Here is a 16,487-nt window from a genome sequence, read left to right as displayed (position 1 = left end):
ACTTTGGCTAATAGGAGCCAGTACATTCTGATACTGTACAGAGCTCCTGCTCCGTACAGTATTAGAACACATATTTATGCAAATCGACTTCGGATGTTTCATCCGAAGTCGATTCGCTCATCCGTACTTGGGGTATATGACCCACAGTGAACTTAAAAAAACAGGCTACAAGAGGTTCTGATAATGTGGGTGGTATATAGATGAAGTCAAACCTCACTATAGTGGTGAGTACAAGTGGTTGTGAACTAATGTGATACACTCAAAATCACGTATATGACCCTATGGTTATATAAAACCTCTTCAATTATGACATCAGAGTGCAGGCATGATCCAAATGTACGCACTCTAGATGGAATTATCAACCCAGGTCAAGAGATAGTTTGGGCATAGAGCTGTAGTCAATAATGAGTCTCTAACTCACTGCTTTAGAGTAGTCGATTATATGAATAGTGTGGCATTCGTGCTCACCAACTATTAATGTGTGCCCCCCTCACCCTATATGAGATGGAAATAAAGCTCACAGAGAGGTGGCCACGTAGTCAACTACGTGCATTGTATGGCATATGTAGAAGCCAGCCAACATCAAGTGCCCCATTTATATAGGCGCATTAAAAGAATCTCTCAGATGGACAGCTTGACGCGTTTCACCACGGGTGGAACCCCGCAGATCATAAGGAGCAAGCAAGAGCTATGCAGTAATAGATACAGTACAACTAATAGAGACAGCTGCCTCCGTGCTGCAGCATGAATTCGGTACTAAGACTGGCGCTGTAATGGCTGTGAACGGCTGCGGGAAGGCCAGGACTAAGAAGCCAATGCCCCCCCCCCCCCCCTCGAAGGTGTGCTGCAGATGGAAGGCGCGGCTCTTAATCACATCCAGGACAAGTGACAAGTCACAAAGTAGCGAGTGTACACACTGGGGAAGCGCAAACAGCGCATGGATAATGATAACAATAATGAGACAATAAAATAAATAGTAAGCCAGCATGTTATACGTTGTATGCAGAACACATACAATGTCAACAATGATAGCTATATTGATGCATAAGGACAGGAAGTAAAATATATGCGCATGTAGTGAGTTGAGTTGTGTACCACACCGATGGATACAAACAGTAACCATGGGAGGAGGGATGTAAAAAAAGATATAAAACGTTCCATATGTGGGAGGAACAATATACGCTACCTGAAACAATTAACTGGACCAGGGCTCAGCAGGAATGGGTCACTGTGTCTCTGTAACTCAAGTAGCGCATCAGAAGTACAAGATTGAAAATAGCCTCAAATAAAGGGAGCATATGAAATAACATCATTGAGGCCCATAGTTTTGACTGTGTTCAGTAGTGATGAGCAACAGGGGCAATATTCGAATTTGCAATATTTTGCGAATATTTTGTAGAATATTCTTCATATATTCGTGAATTCGCGAATTAGAGATTATATTCTTGATTGCGAAAATTGGCAATGTATTATTTGCGCAATGCAAGCTAAATATCGGCAAGGGGTAGGCAACTTTACTATTGGTTGCTAGGGATGTTGCTAAGCTGTGACAAAGCATTCTCATTGTCCCACAAGCTAGAAGAAGGGAGGGATGATTACCTGAAATGTACTGTGTTAAAAAAAAGAAAAATTATATATTAGTCATTACGAACATATAGCCCTATATTCTAAATATTGCGAATTCTCGAAGTGCCGATATTCGCAAAAAATATATAGCTTTTTGAATATTTGCGCTCAACAATAGTTTTTAACCTGAAAATCCACTGTGCCTCTTTGCATAATAAAATCAAATCAAATCCGTGTCACCTCCCCTTGGGAACCTTCTTACATGCTCAATCCCCCTGGAAGCTAACAGAAACAGTCCTTCCATCATGGCAGTCCATCACATGGCGAGCTATTGGTATATCATTCGCCTTTCTGATATCCAAAATATGTTCTCCTCTTAAATTCATGTTTGGTTTTCCCCACGTACTTTTTGCCACATTTGCAAAAGTTGCTATTGCTATGAAGCCGTGCACTTTGTGCCACTTCCGCATAATACACAGTATCTATACGAGTGTATTACTGTAAAGCAGAGGCGGCACAATGCGCATGGCGTCCTAGCAGCCAATGAGGCATTGCGCTCCTGCACTAAGTAGGATGCCAGTTCGGTATCTCACTGACCGTGTTCCACAGACGTCTGCATGAGGCTTTAGTTGTATCTATTACCTCATAGCTCTTGCTTGCTCCTGATGATCTGCGGGGTTCCACCCGTGGTGAAATGCATTGAGCTGCCTATCTGAGAGATTTTTTTAGTGCACCTATATAAATGGGGCACTTGATGTTGGCTGGCTTCTACATATGCCATACAACACATGTAGTTGACTACTTGGCCACCTCTCTGTGAGCTTTATTTCCAGCTCATATAGGGTGAGGGGGCACTCATTAATAGTAGGTGACCATGAATGCCACACTATTCATATAGTCGACGACTCTAATGCAGTGAATTAGAGACTCGTTATTGACTACAGATCTATGTCTAAACTATCTCTTGACCTGGGCTGATAATTCCATCTAGATTGCATACGTTTGGCTCATGCCTGCACTCTGATGTCATAATTAAAGAGGTTTTATATAACCATAGAGTGGTCCCTCAAGTTACAATATGAATTGCTTCCAGGGTGACTATTGTATGTTGAAACCATTGTAAGTTGAGTAATTGGCTCCAAAGCCCCAAAATGTCATCCAAGAAAAGAGAAAATGAAGATTTAGGAAAAATAGACTGATAACTAAGACAGATAAAACAAGTCCTTACATATAACAGTCAGAAATAGCTGCTAGCTAGCAACTAAAGCCTCATGCAGACGTCCGTGGAACATGGTCCGTGAGATACCAGACTGGCATCCTGCAGGAGCGCACGATGTCATTGGTTGCTATGACGCCGTGCGCTTCGTGCCACTTCTGCTGTAAATTAATACACTCGTATAGATCATACAAGTGTATTACTGTAATGCAGCAGCGGCACAAAGCGCACAGCGTCATAGCAACCAATGATGCTGTGCGCTCCTGCACTAGGCAGGATGCCAGTCCTGTATCTCACGGACCGTGTTCAACGGATGTCTGCATGAGGCTTAATAAAGATATTTTACCAGAGAAGTGGCCTTGATCGATTGGATCTGAGTCTGAGGCATTGTATATTGAGTCTAGTTTCAACTTATGATGGGTCAGAAAAGACCATTGTATTTTTAAAATATTGTATCCTGAGGCCATTGTATCTTCAGGGATCACTGTATGTGATTTTGAGTGTATCACATTAATTCACAACCACTTGTACCCAATCTGCTACATTATCGCTATAGTGAGGTTGGACTACATCTATATACCACCCGAATTATCAGAACCTCTTGTAGCCTGATTTTCGAAGTTGACTGTGGGTCATATACCCCAAGGTTTTAGTATATTTAATACCTAATAAAGATTTTTTTTCATTCACCCTAGTGTCCTTATATTTGTTAGTTTAATTCATTGTTCATTTAATATCTGGAAATGGAATCTGCCATATTGGATATTTTCTGCAGAAGGTTGTTGTAATCTAAAATTGATGGTGGGAATAACTAATTGCAGCAGATCGAACCTGAGAAAAACGGGATGCTGTTTTCAGGCTAATTTATTAAGACTGGAAAGTTATGCGGAGCCGCAGCCCATACAACAGACTTGAATCTATACCTTACTGGCATACATTTAAGCCATTTCTTTGCCAAAAACTGTCTTAGAAAGGGATGAATGAGAGGGACTGCTGGCCTGCCCTCCTCCTCGCCCGCGTCTCACCCCTTTTCTCAGCCTGTCGAAAAAGTGTCGCGAGTCGGGAAAAGTCAAAGATTTTGTCCCAAAATGCCAACTGATATGTTATATACGGCATATATCAGTTACTAAATAAGCCCCTTGGTTAGTGTTGAGTTAATCAAAGTTAACGGAGTGGACTTTGATCCGAATTTCAGGAAAATTTTGATTTACTGCGAAGCCGAATTTCCTTGTGCTTCGTGATAATGCATCAATTTTCCCTGAAATGGAGTTAAAAAAAAAAACATACTTACCTCAACCATTTGTGCTAGAACCTCAAGCAAGATGGCCACGGCAGCCTCTTCGTGCTCAAATGGATGAGGTAAGTACAATAGAATTTTTTTTGTTTTCGTTTTTTTAATGAGAAACCACTAATTCCCTGTCATTGCCCCAGCTACTTTGTGAAGAAGTAATTCGTCACAAAGCTAATTTTTTTTGTAAAGTTTGGCGAAGCAGTCAAATTGAATTTTTAAGAACTTCGCTCGTCTTACCTTTGGTGTTAATAATGTCAGTACATTATTAGAAAAGCAGCTAGGAGTATAGAGCAAAACAACAACAAGTACAGAACACTTTGAAATACATATACAGTCTGTATCTAATATCACAGTGTTAACCATTAAGTAAATGACAGAACAAATAGGGAAGTATAATGAGTTCCACCAGTTTTAAGGAACATGGAGATTAGATACCTACAGCAATAATGTTTGAAAAATCGGCTGCAAATAACGGAGGTATGGACCCTGTTACTGCAGCAGCTAGCATTCCAGTCACAATGAATATCCACTCTGGTTTGTTTAACTGTAGAATTCTTCGTAGAGGAGTAACAGAACGCCTCTGACCCTCCTGCAGGAAACAGTAGATGAAGACAGCAGTGAAAGGTGTGCTGAACAGCATGAATATTATTATTATTATTATTATTACTTCTACTAATACTATTGCTGGTAACAGTAATGATAATTTAGCATTCTAATTCTAACTATAATCATTTTTCTTATCATTAATAAGATGTGTTATGATCTGGAAAATGACACTATAGCAGGCAATATACTTTATTACCACTAGATGCAAACTTACATATAAAAGTTCTAACAGTAAAGAGATCAGATTTATCTAATGAAAGGCATCAGAAAGCTTCCCAAAAATGTATGTCTGTGTAAAAGCCCTTTACACTGCCCAATATTTAAACAAGTTATGGCTAATGAGCCTTTGATAATCTGCCTGTGTAATGCCCCAGAGTGGCATTACCACCTTTGCGCCTTGCTACTGCCTCCTATAGGCTAATACCACATGTCATTCAATGTAGTAATTTCCAGATCCTGCAAAATATGTATTCATATTACTGATTTGAAACTGTTCAAGTGTAATGTGCCTGATTCACCAGCAGATGGTGGCATAATTGGCAGATCTATTTTACCTAGGATAGAACCATTATTTCCATTCAAGCTCTCTCCAATAGAGGGAAGAGTTTAGTTAGTGAGAGTCAGTCTAGATTGCCCCCTGCCAAGGGAGGGTGTGCAGCAGGTGCTTGTCCCTCCTGGATGAGCCTTGCCTAAGCCAGCAAGAGCACCTTCAGCTCTGCTGGACACAGAGGCCAAAGCCCGAAGCCTCAGAAGCCAGGAGTAGAAGGTTCCCTGTATAAAGTTAGACAGATTACCAAGTCAGAAGTTGCAGCACCCAAAGAAGCTAAATTCCACAGCCAGCCTGTTAGCACAGCAGAGCCAAAGAGAGCAATTGATGTAGCCGTGTAGAGTTTAATTGCCTGCCAAAGTTAATGCCAAAGCCTGCTGGAAGCCAAGACAAAGCCTGTAAACTGTTTGGAGAAGAGTTTTTGCAAAGAACAGCTGTTATCAACTTCATCATAAGGTCTGGACTTTTCTGCAGTTTTGTAGGGTCACGCCTGGAGTTCCAGCGTATCCATGTAGGAGCACCGTGACAAGTGCAACACCATTAAGGGACATTATGCCACCCTGCACCACTCTAGCATTCCTACCCTGGGTACCATTCATATCACTAAAAGGGGTCCAGTTCCCTTGTTGTTTCACCGCAGGGGGTGCGCGCCTCGTAGATTGCACCTTTGTATAGGTAGCGCCTATTACTAGATGAACAAGCGAAACACTCGTTCATCAGGTAATAGGAACATTCGTACCTAAGTCATCATTTGCTAGCAGCAGATCATGCAGTCTAAACAGCACTGCCAGCAAACAATGATTGTGTATGGGGATGAGTGCTATTCACCCTCCCTATAATGTGGAGGAGATTGCTACAGGTAAATGCAGCTTTCTCCTTCACTGACCAGCAGGCAATTGTCAAGAAGGAATGCTTTGCTTGCTACAACGGGCCATGTGGACAGCCCTTTAGAAACAAAAATTGTACAGGAGGACATATTTCCTATACAGTAGCAGATTTGATAAAAAAGGCGCATCCATGTGGCACGTCTAAACAGCTCATGATGGTTGCACCAAAGTTATTACTATTAATTGCACCATATTGTGGGCGCCAATAAATGCTAGTGTACATGACACAGTGTGTCATGAGTCTTGTCAAATGTATCATGTAGAGTCTGTAATTTTGATATATTTGGCATTATTTACTAGTGATGTATTTGTTTCCAAGTAATACACTCTTTTAATAATATTCAGAGCTTTCTTTTAAGTATTGTCTTCTTCAATCCTACCTCATCTAGAATTCCAGTATTTGTGTTCCTGGGTTTCATTTCAATAAGCTCCTCTTTATTTTCCTTTCTAGTTGAACCTTTTCGTAATCGTCCATTTTTAATGGGCTCCAGCATGTTCTCAACATCTTGTAAAGTCGGCCATTTGTCTTCTTTGTCTTGTTTTTCACCCATGTCATACAGTCCAGAATTTTCATATTTATATGAATTGTCTGTACTTTGATTCTCTGTATCACTGTCTTTTGCTTGGTTCTAGAAAATGTGTCAATGCATTTGTTATTGATTCAGGGAGCTAGTAATAAAATTTTATAGAAAGCAATCACAACATGAAAAAACTGTGATTCACTCTGCCAGTGACTATTACTATAGAAAGCCGCGATCTCCTCCTCCGGCTGGCCCTGTCAGCATTTCAAAAATTGCGCGCCTGTGTTGATTTGGTGCAGGCGCTCTGAAATAAGGAGGCTCGCCTTCTCAGCACTCCCTCAGTGCGCCTGCACCGATGACATCACCGAAAGAGAAGACATCATCGGCGCAGACGCACTGAGGGAGTGCTGAGGAGGCGAGCCTCCTTATCTCAGAGCGCCTGCGCCGAATCAACACAGGCGCGCGATTTTTGAAATTCTGACAGGGCCAGCCGGAGGAGGAGATCACGGCTGGCCCTGTCAATCAACAGGAGGAGGGGGCAGTTTTCTGCGGCTGCTACCAGCAAGTAGACGCCCTACTTGCTGGTAGACAGGTAATTAGCATATCTTAAAAGTACGTTTTTTTGCCAAATCTACTGAACGAAAATTATTAATAACATAATGTATAGCAATATCGCAGAATAGGGATTATAAGTACACAAAAAAAAAAAAATATTATGAGTTTAGTAGGGTGACAGAGGCCCTTTAAAGGGACAAAAATATTATAGGAGTGCTACTTGGCATACCAGAAATATTAAGTGAGGGATTTGAATTTTTTTTTTTCATGTTTTTATTATTTTAAAACTATTTTTTACTTTTTTGTTGCCCTGTTTATGTGACATTTTCTGTAGATGCAATACAGTGAAAAATACATTACCTGAAGCATGACAAGGGAATGGTAGACCCCTTCTTTTTCCATTAGCTCACTGTGTGTTCCTTGTTCCACTACAACCCCACCATGGAAAACAGCAATGGTATCAGCTGTCCTGATAGTAGACAATCGATGCGCTATCACAATGGTGGTCCGACCAGCTCTAGCCTTAAAGTAACAAAATATTTACAAAATCTAAGTAAAAACACTGTATAATGTACAATATTACACATTGCAAAGTGAGTTAAATATGTCACCTTATCCAGGGCAGCTTGCACTATAGATTCACTCTGGGTGTCCAGCGCTGATGTGGCCTCATCTAGGAGCAATATTTTTGGATCTCGTACAAGAGCTCGTGCAATTGCTATTCTCTGTTTCTGACCTCCGCTTAGCTGACCTCCTCTCTCACCTACCATTGTGTTGAATTGCTGCAAAAAACAGGAATACCCAAAGGAAAAAAATCAGGGAGTGCTTTTTTAAAATACTCATCTATTTCTGAAGCTTTACATCTCATGAAGGTGTGTTTAATACTTCATTAGTTTTTTTTTACTTTTTAATCACTTAATTCATCATATAATATTACTATTAGGCAAGTCATAAAAGTATGAACGGATGTTCTGGTCTCAGATAACCCCACTGGTAAGAGAAAGAGAATGGCTAAGACACCATTTTTGACCAGGAAAATGAGCAGGCCCAAGCCACACTGCATAGGAATTAAATGGTGTAGAAATTACTCAAATTCTGACAATCCCAACAGTTGTTCTTATAATCTGCTCTCATCAAAGTGAAGAGCAGTGAAGCATTCTCTGCAGATTTCATTTATAAAATATCTGAGTGACTTTTTAATAATCTGGAAACAAAACACCATTCAGAACCTATAGTGAACAAAAACTGCACAAACAAGGCATTAATAACATTCATAATTACTTCTGGGAGTTTAGATATGAAGTCGTAGGCATTGGCTTCTTTGGCTGCTTGCTCAATCTCTGTATCAGTTACTCCATCTCTACCGAAGCAAATGTTTTCTTTTATGGTTGTTGCGAACAGGACAGGTTCCTGACCTACCAGACCAATATTATTTCTTAGCCACTTGACATTGAGGGAGCGTATATCATGTCCATCCAGCGTAATCTAAACATTGAGAATAAAATGGAAGTATCAAAATTCATATTTCTCCAACTGCGTATATAATATATAAATATATATATATATATATATATATATATATACACTGACAAGCAATCAGGTAACAATGTTTTGAACTTTTGACTTTCAGGCTCCATATCTCACCATCAACTACAGCTTCTAACGTGAGACTACCATCATTTTATAGACAATCATCTTGGCTAGCTCACACATAAATTGGACTTCCAACTCTTTAGCATATGATTAGTTATGCAGATTATTGTCATGTAACTGCATTGTTACTATTTTGCTCCTAAAATTCTAAATTTAATTTTTTATTATTTTGTTAGTATTTTGTAAATGCACCTTGGGCTTTCAACACTGCCTGAATCCTTCTGGGCATGCTCTCGATCAGATTCAAGCATATCTCAACCAAAATCTGTTCCCAGGTCTCTTCTACGCATTTCCAATGTTGGTGCATACTGGTGAACTCACTTGGGTATGAAAACAGCTTTTTCTTCAACTCTGCTCACAAGTGTTCGATTGGGTTGAGGTCTGGGGAATGTGGGGGCCAATCCAGCACTTCCACTTCATTGTCAAAGTATGCTTCGGGTCGTTGTCCTGCTGGAACACTATGTTGTCCTATTCATACCCATAGTACTCAAGTGTACGAAGTAACTTGTCTTGTAGGATACTTGCATATAGCTCAACATTGAGACCACCATAGATCCTGGTCAAGTATCCAACGCCTTTGGCTGTGAAACCACCCCATATCATCAGCCTTCCTCCACCGTACTTGATGGTTCCTTCAATTTCTCTATATGCATAACTAATCATATGTTAAATAGATGCAAGTCCAATTTATGTATGAGATAGCCAAGATGATTGTCTATAAAATGATGGCAGTCTCACGTTCAAAGTTGTACTGAATGGTGAGATATGGAGCCTGAAAGTTCAAAACATTGTTACTCTTTTGTTCATATATATGTATATATATATCCATAACAAAAGGTCAGGCAGCACTCCTTAATATGCAGCTGAAGCTGTAGCGGTGCCCGCAGTGATCCCTCGATCCAGGACCAGCAATATAACACAGAAAAAACTGCGGCACTCCTTGAAGTAGAAAAATGTGCAATTTATTCACACATGTCAGCAGAATGTGTTCTGCTGACATGTGTGAATAAATTGCACATTTTTCTACTTCAAGGAGTGCCGCAGTTTTTTCTGTGTTATGTATATATATATATATATATATATATATACAGTTGCAAGAAAAAGTATATGAACCCTTTGGAATGATATGGATTTCTGCACAAATTGGTCATAAAATGTGATCTGATCTTTAGCTAAGTCACAATAATAGACAATCACAGTCTGCTTAAACTAATAACACACAAATAATTAAATGTTACCATTTTTTTATTGAACACACCATGTAAACATTCACAGTGCAGGTGAAAAAACTATTATAGGTTACCCTACCATCAATACCGGATATTTATAATAAAAGATGTTTGAGGAAAGCTCATAATATTTCTGGTGTCTGCACACACCCCAGTCAATTTTTGTTTCATCCTCCTACTTCTGGAAAGCGGTACTGGAATGGTAGAGCCACCAGAGTCAGAAATATTTACTTTCTTTGAGGTGTTAAATTGGTCACACAGCAATGCTAACTGGAACATCGATACACAACACAGACTGGTACAGAGCTATACAATGCTGTACACTTATTCTCTATTACTGTACAGGAGAAGCAGCCTGATAGTGTTTCATTAAACTGTACATCTTTGTATTGGTATAATGAAAATAAAACTGAATAGAATTTTCTGGTGGAAAAACCACCTGCGGTGTCCATGCACTGGAAAGACGTGTACAGTGCAACTTGTGCTGGCTGAGCACTGGGGCACTGTGTTCTCTTCTGAAACTTAAAGGGGTTCTCTCATCTAAACATAGGTATGTGTCCTACCTCTGGGACCATTTCTTTCTTCAGAATGGTGCCTAAAAGTGGAGGAGAGCACACAGTCCATACACAAAGCCCCTTGTTTCACTTTTTGAGACTTACAAAAAATAGCTGAGTGAGCGGTGTCACGGATGATCCGCGAGAATATTGAACTGTCCTCCCAATATTATCAATATTACTCTGCCTTATTGATCAGTAGGTCTATTACACAGTAATTATTTCCCTAGGCCCCAGAACCTACAATTTGATTATTCAGAGCGTCTCCTTCTGTCCTTCTGTTGTACCCAGAGAACAACATAGTCCTTTTGTTCAAGTCAGTCAATAGATGCCCAGCAGATAACGCAATTACAGCTGGCTTCCTCAGGTTGACAAAAGAACTTCCCTTTCTGAAGAGATATCACAGCTAGGTGTGAAGACTGCACCTGGGGGGAGCCGATTGGTGTCGCTGCCATAAGGGTCTGTAAGATAACTTGATTCAGACAGGCCGGCACCAAGGTTCCCAGATTGACACATGAATCTGAGATATGATTTTTACCTTTTTAAGAGAGACCATGCATCTTACGGACGTAAAAATTACATCATCGTGTCACTCAGAATTCACTGGACGTTTACATAGGACAAACATAACTCTAAGATGTGCCCAGGTAAAGTTATGGTGTTACCCCATCATAGAACCAGTTATAATAGTAATATTTGGTATCCCTGAACTCCATATTTTGTGGGGAATGTGAATATGTGCTTGTTACTTGTGTACAGCGGAGACATCCCACGATATGGCACATGCCATATTTCAGAACTGACATTCACCTCAGGAATACAGCCTGCCCAGCAGGCGGACTCTCAATTCCCCACCTTGATTCAGGGACCCTTTATAACAAAGACCTAGAATCTGCTAAAGGAGTTCTCCACTTTTAACAACACCTGAAGAGGGCCTCAGCCAGAGAACCTGTGGGCTGTAGGCATATTACACTGGACAAAGGCTTCTTGGACTTTACCCCTGCAACGGACTATTTCACCAACAGACATCTTTTCTGCGGAAACTAAGTATTTTTTTTCTTTTCTCCCTTTTGTTTATTGGACTATACTTTCCTTGATTATTGTGTTAATAATTACTGTGCATCGTGATAATTTGTATTGTATATAGATATATAATAAATGACCTCCAAGTCATTTCTCTAGCCATATGCCTGTTTTCAAACACTGCAAAAACTTACCCTAGCCTCTCCGAAGAGAAAGCTAATCGGTTGTGTTATCTAGATAGTGGGTTCCTCGCTCCCATAAATTGTGAGGTGGTGGCAGTTAAACTACCCTGTGTGTAGTTCCGGTCTGGTCGCTCACGCGCTTACTGGCGGTCAATCGGCGGTCCAATCCCTGCGCTTTCAGCCTATCGACTGTACGGACTCAAGTTAGACTGTCGGTGTGCTGAAAGTGGCCGGGAGGCCTGTTTGCGGATTGACCACTAGGGGCGCTGTGACGGTTTCGTGACGTATTGTGGCCGCGGCGGTCGCAGTTCGTCACAAGCGGGCTGACCTATTTTGGCAAGTCCCATAGCAGTGACTGGAGAGAAAGCCGTAAGTGCAGCCCCCACTCCATTCATTGTTATGTGATTGTTGGAAATAGCAGAACCATTGTTGGAATATTTTGGGAACTCTCATAACGCTGAATGAAGGGTGGCTGCACATGCATGGCTGGAAATAGAAGAGGGTCGCAGAGGTGAAACCCACACCTATTGGACATTTGTGGCATATTCTAGAGATATGCTACAACTGTTAAGATGGAAAAAACTCTTTAAGGTTCTGTTGGAGAGAATGTGTTTAGCATTCATTTATATTTTACATTACGAGAAAGAAAAAAAAATCTATGTTCCATTAGAAAATAAATTCCTACCTCCCCTTCTGTGGTATCATAGGTATCGTAAAACCTCTGTAGCAACTGTATGGTTGTGCTCTTCCCGCAGCCACTCATGCCAACCAGGGCTATAGTCTTACCAGCCGGTACTTTCAGGTTTAGACCCTTTAGAACCTAAAAATATCAATGTACATAAATATGTAATAACATCTGAATGACTTTATAATAACTTAAAACCATAGAAAACATACCTGTACATCTGGGCGGCTAGGATAAGCAAAATGTATATTTTTAAATTCAATATTTCCCACCAACTTGTCTGGCTTGTATCCTTCAATAGATCCACTATCAATGTGGCGAGGCTAAAAAAAAATATATGTATATATCATCCTTAAACAGCAGACAAATTGCTACTACACATTCTTCCTGACTATTATAACCTTCTGGCTAGAGTACAGCAGTACCCTCACTGGTGGTCTAACTAGAAAACAGGTATCTAATCTATTGTAAACTCTGCTGTATGACTCGCCATCTTCTCCACTTCCATTCCTTGTTCTAATGTTGCCACTAGGGATGAGCAAATCAATTTCAGATGAAACATCTGAAGTTGATTTGCATAAAACTTTGTTCTAATACTGTACGGAGAAGGAGCTCCATACAGTATTAGAATGTATTGGCCCTGATGAGCTGAAGCTATTGCTTAGCGATGTCTAGCGAGACTTTGCATAATAACTTCATAAATTAGATAAATAAATTGATATAACAGGCACTCAATCACCAAAGATTGTATCAAGAACAAATGTTTATTAAAAATAAACACATATATTAAAAACAGAAATTCTAATAAATAATCCCAGTTAATATCAGTGTGACGGTCACAATAAAGAAAAAAGACTTTTATATAAATTGGATGCCGCACAATCCCTATTATAACTAATGTGAAACAAGGTCCTCTTCACACAAAAAAATAAATAAAACTGTAGATGCTGGATTCCCTGTCCACCCCAGAGTATAGGATGTAAACTCAATAGTTATGTTAGCTGGGGAGGGCAGGAACCCACAGCATCAAATGACTGTGGTAATCACTAGTGTTGAGCGGGCATGATCGGCCGAACTGCTGTTCAGCTCGTGCATCTCTATGCTAACGGCTAATATAACTATTGAGTTTACATCCTATACTCTGGGGTGGACAGGGAATCCAGCATCTACAGTTTTTGTGTGAAGAAGACCTTGTTTCACATTAGTTATAATAGGGATCGTGCGGCATCCAATTTATATAAAAGTCTTATTTCTTAATTGTGACCGTCACACTGATATTAAGTGGGATTATTTATTCGAATTTTTTTGTTTTTAATATATGTGTTTATTTTTTAATAAACATTGGTTCTTGATACAATCTTTGGATATTGAGTGCCTGTTACATAAATTTATTTATCTATTCCTTTTGTTAACAGTGCACCATAGTTTAGTTAGCGAACAGGTGAGCCACTATGCATATCTATAACCTATAACGTATAACCTATAACATATCTATTATCTATAATTGGTAGGTTCAAATGAAGATCTTGAACTGGAATCTTGCTGGACAACCAAGGAATTGATGGGAGTGGCAACTAGGGATGAGCGAATTGACTTCGGATAACACATCCAAAGTTGATTCACATAAAACTTTGTTCTAATACTGTACAGAGCAGGAGCTCCGTGCAGTATTAGAATGTATAGGCTCCGATGAGCCGAAGTTATTGCTTTGTGAACTCTCGCGAGACTTTGGATGATAACTTCATAAATACATTTTTACTGTAAAAAAACATTTCCCGAACTCGGGTTCGGTTCCAAGTGGTACCTTGGAACTGAACCCGAGTTCGGGATTTTTTTTTACAGTACAAAATAGTTTATGAAGTTATTACCCGAAGTCTCGCGAGAGTTCACGAAGCAATAGCTCCTGCTCCATACAGTATTAGAACAAAGTTTTATGTGAATCAACTTTGAATGTTTAATCCAAAGTCAATTCGCTCATCCCTAGTTGCTACTCCCATCAATTCCTATCATTAATTGGTTGTCTAACAGATAAAGATTCCAATCCAAGATCCTCATTTTAACCTACTGATTCTGTTGTGTCCTAGTCCTACATTTAATTAATCAATATACTTTCCTTAGCTAAATTTAAACTCATTATATCTGTCTTTATTTCCCAGTTATCCTGCATGAAAATCACCATAAGACACTGAAACGTTCTAGATATGGAGTAGTGGAGCTTCCACAAAACCTGGCTTGAAGAGTCTGTGCTATAAATACAGCTGTGTTCACAGTCCTTCACCTTCTTCATGCTATTATATGGGTGGCAATGAGATGTTTTCAGCTCCATGAAATTCTATTTTATCTTTTCTCCAAACCCTAGATTTCACAGTCTAATATGCCTTTTACATTACACATTCTGTACATGAACTAATTATGTGCCTTGCCTACCACTGGTTATAGAAAACAATGCATTCAAAGGTTAGCTATTACTGATGAGCGAGCATGCTTGGCTGAATACCGGTTCGAGCATCGTTATGCTCGGCACGTGGCGGTATTCGGCAGAATACTACGTGTGCTCGTCGCATTGCTCGAGTCTTCTCCCGCACATTTGGCGCCTCCTAAGCAGTCAATCAACATTCAGGTAAGTAATTCCCTTTAATGTAATGCCATAGCCATGTTAGCTATTAGCCTTACACTGATACTAGTTTATATAGGAGCCGATGTCCCACGCTCGGATTATTCAGCGTCAGATAGAGCAGACAGTAGGCAGGGACAGATAGCGTTTTGCTGGTAATTCACAGATTTAAATAGTTAAAGTGATGGGCGAGCACACTTCATTTGGATCATAGAATAAAATGTAATTAAATCACAATGTTCAAACGTATCGGTCCAATTAAATAAAATGCAATAAAATACAATATTAATAACAATTCAATCATACACGGATGAGGATAATGAAAGGGGCAATTGATTCATATGAACCCAATAGGTCTGGTATGACCAGAGTGCTAGACAGCATTAATGTCTTTTCAAATCCACAGATGTTCCAATAGTTTGGATAACGTTATTCCAGCATCAATATAGATGAATATGTAAAGATGTACAGAACACTTCAGTCTCTGGTCAACTGTATAACTCAGATTGGTTCAAAAAACACATGTAGAATCGTTGGGTGCAGATCTTATGCACCTATTATTATATGGTGATAAACAGTCCTGTAGCTACTGTACTGATTTGGCTTGTGAGTTAAATAACTCCTTACCTCCCTCGTTGTATGCGGTCGCTTGTGGTCGCTTTCAAGCGTGAGTCGGGCAGCGCGGGATGCTTCCGGCGTCTTACTTCATTCAGCTGCAGCTGGCTTACCCGAAGTCTCACGAGATTTCCAAGCGAGATTACCGTCCTCGAGGGAATACAGTATGCCTTTGGTATCGTCGCAATGAATATCAGAGTCCTGTGATCTAGTTGTATAGCATGGCCATGCTTAAGGTGCTTTTCTTACAGGTGTGCGATCCGGCCCATACGCGTTTCGGGAACACTCTTTCCCTTCATCAGTGGTCACGCCTCACCTGTTGACCTCCTCCTTATATATCCTGGATAGCACCAAGAAATGGACAACTGGATTTCTTATTTCCTGAATTTTCATGCGTTTTAATACATGCGTTTTTTGATGCGGTTTTTTTCTACTTATGCGTTTTTCGGCCCATACATTCAGATTGTCAATCTAAACATAACTATGTAATCAGAATTAATAAAATCGATTGCATATGTAAGTTATAGAATTATTAAGTTCTCTTTGTCTGTGGGATCATTCCCATACCATTCTATATTCCTCTGCTTCGGGTTCTATCCCTTTCATCATAAATGAATAATGATAAAATATTAAGATTAGACCTTTTGTTAAAAATAATAAAATAGAATATCAGATAACTCCGTAATATATTAACAAATTGTCAATATTTTCCATTTTCATTCTTTACTAAGGGTTTCAAGTGA

The 16,487-nt window shown here is 39.8% G+C and overlaps 1 pseudogene; it reads right to left on the bottom strand.

Moving 5' to 3' along the window:
* LOC122939475 overlaps window positions 1–16,487 on the bottom strand; it is a 200,068-nt pseudogene that overhangs the window by 151,250 nt on the left and 32,331 nt on the right.

The sequence above is a fragment of the Bufo gargarizans genome, chromosome 5 (assembly GCF_014858855.1).
Source record: "Bufo gargarizans isolate SCDJY-AF-19 chromosome 5, ASM1485885v1, whole genome shotgun sequence".
Taxonomy (NCBI): Eukaryota; Metazoa; Chordata; class Amphibia; order Anura; family Bufonidae; genus Bufo; species Bufo gargarizans.
This window is presented reverse-complemented; position numbering and strand designations above follow the sequence as displayed.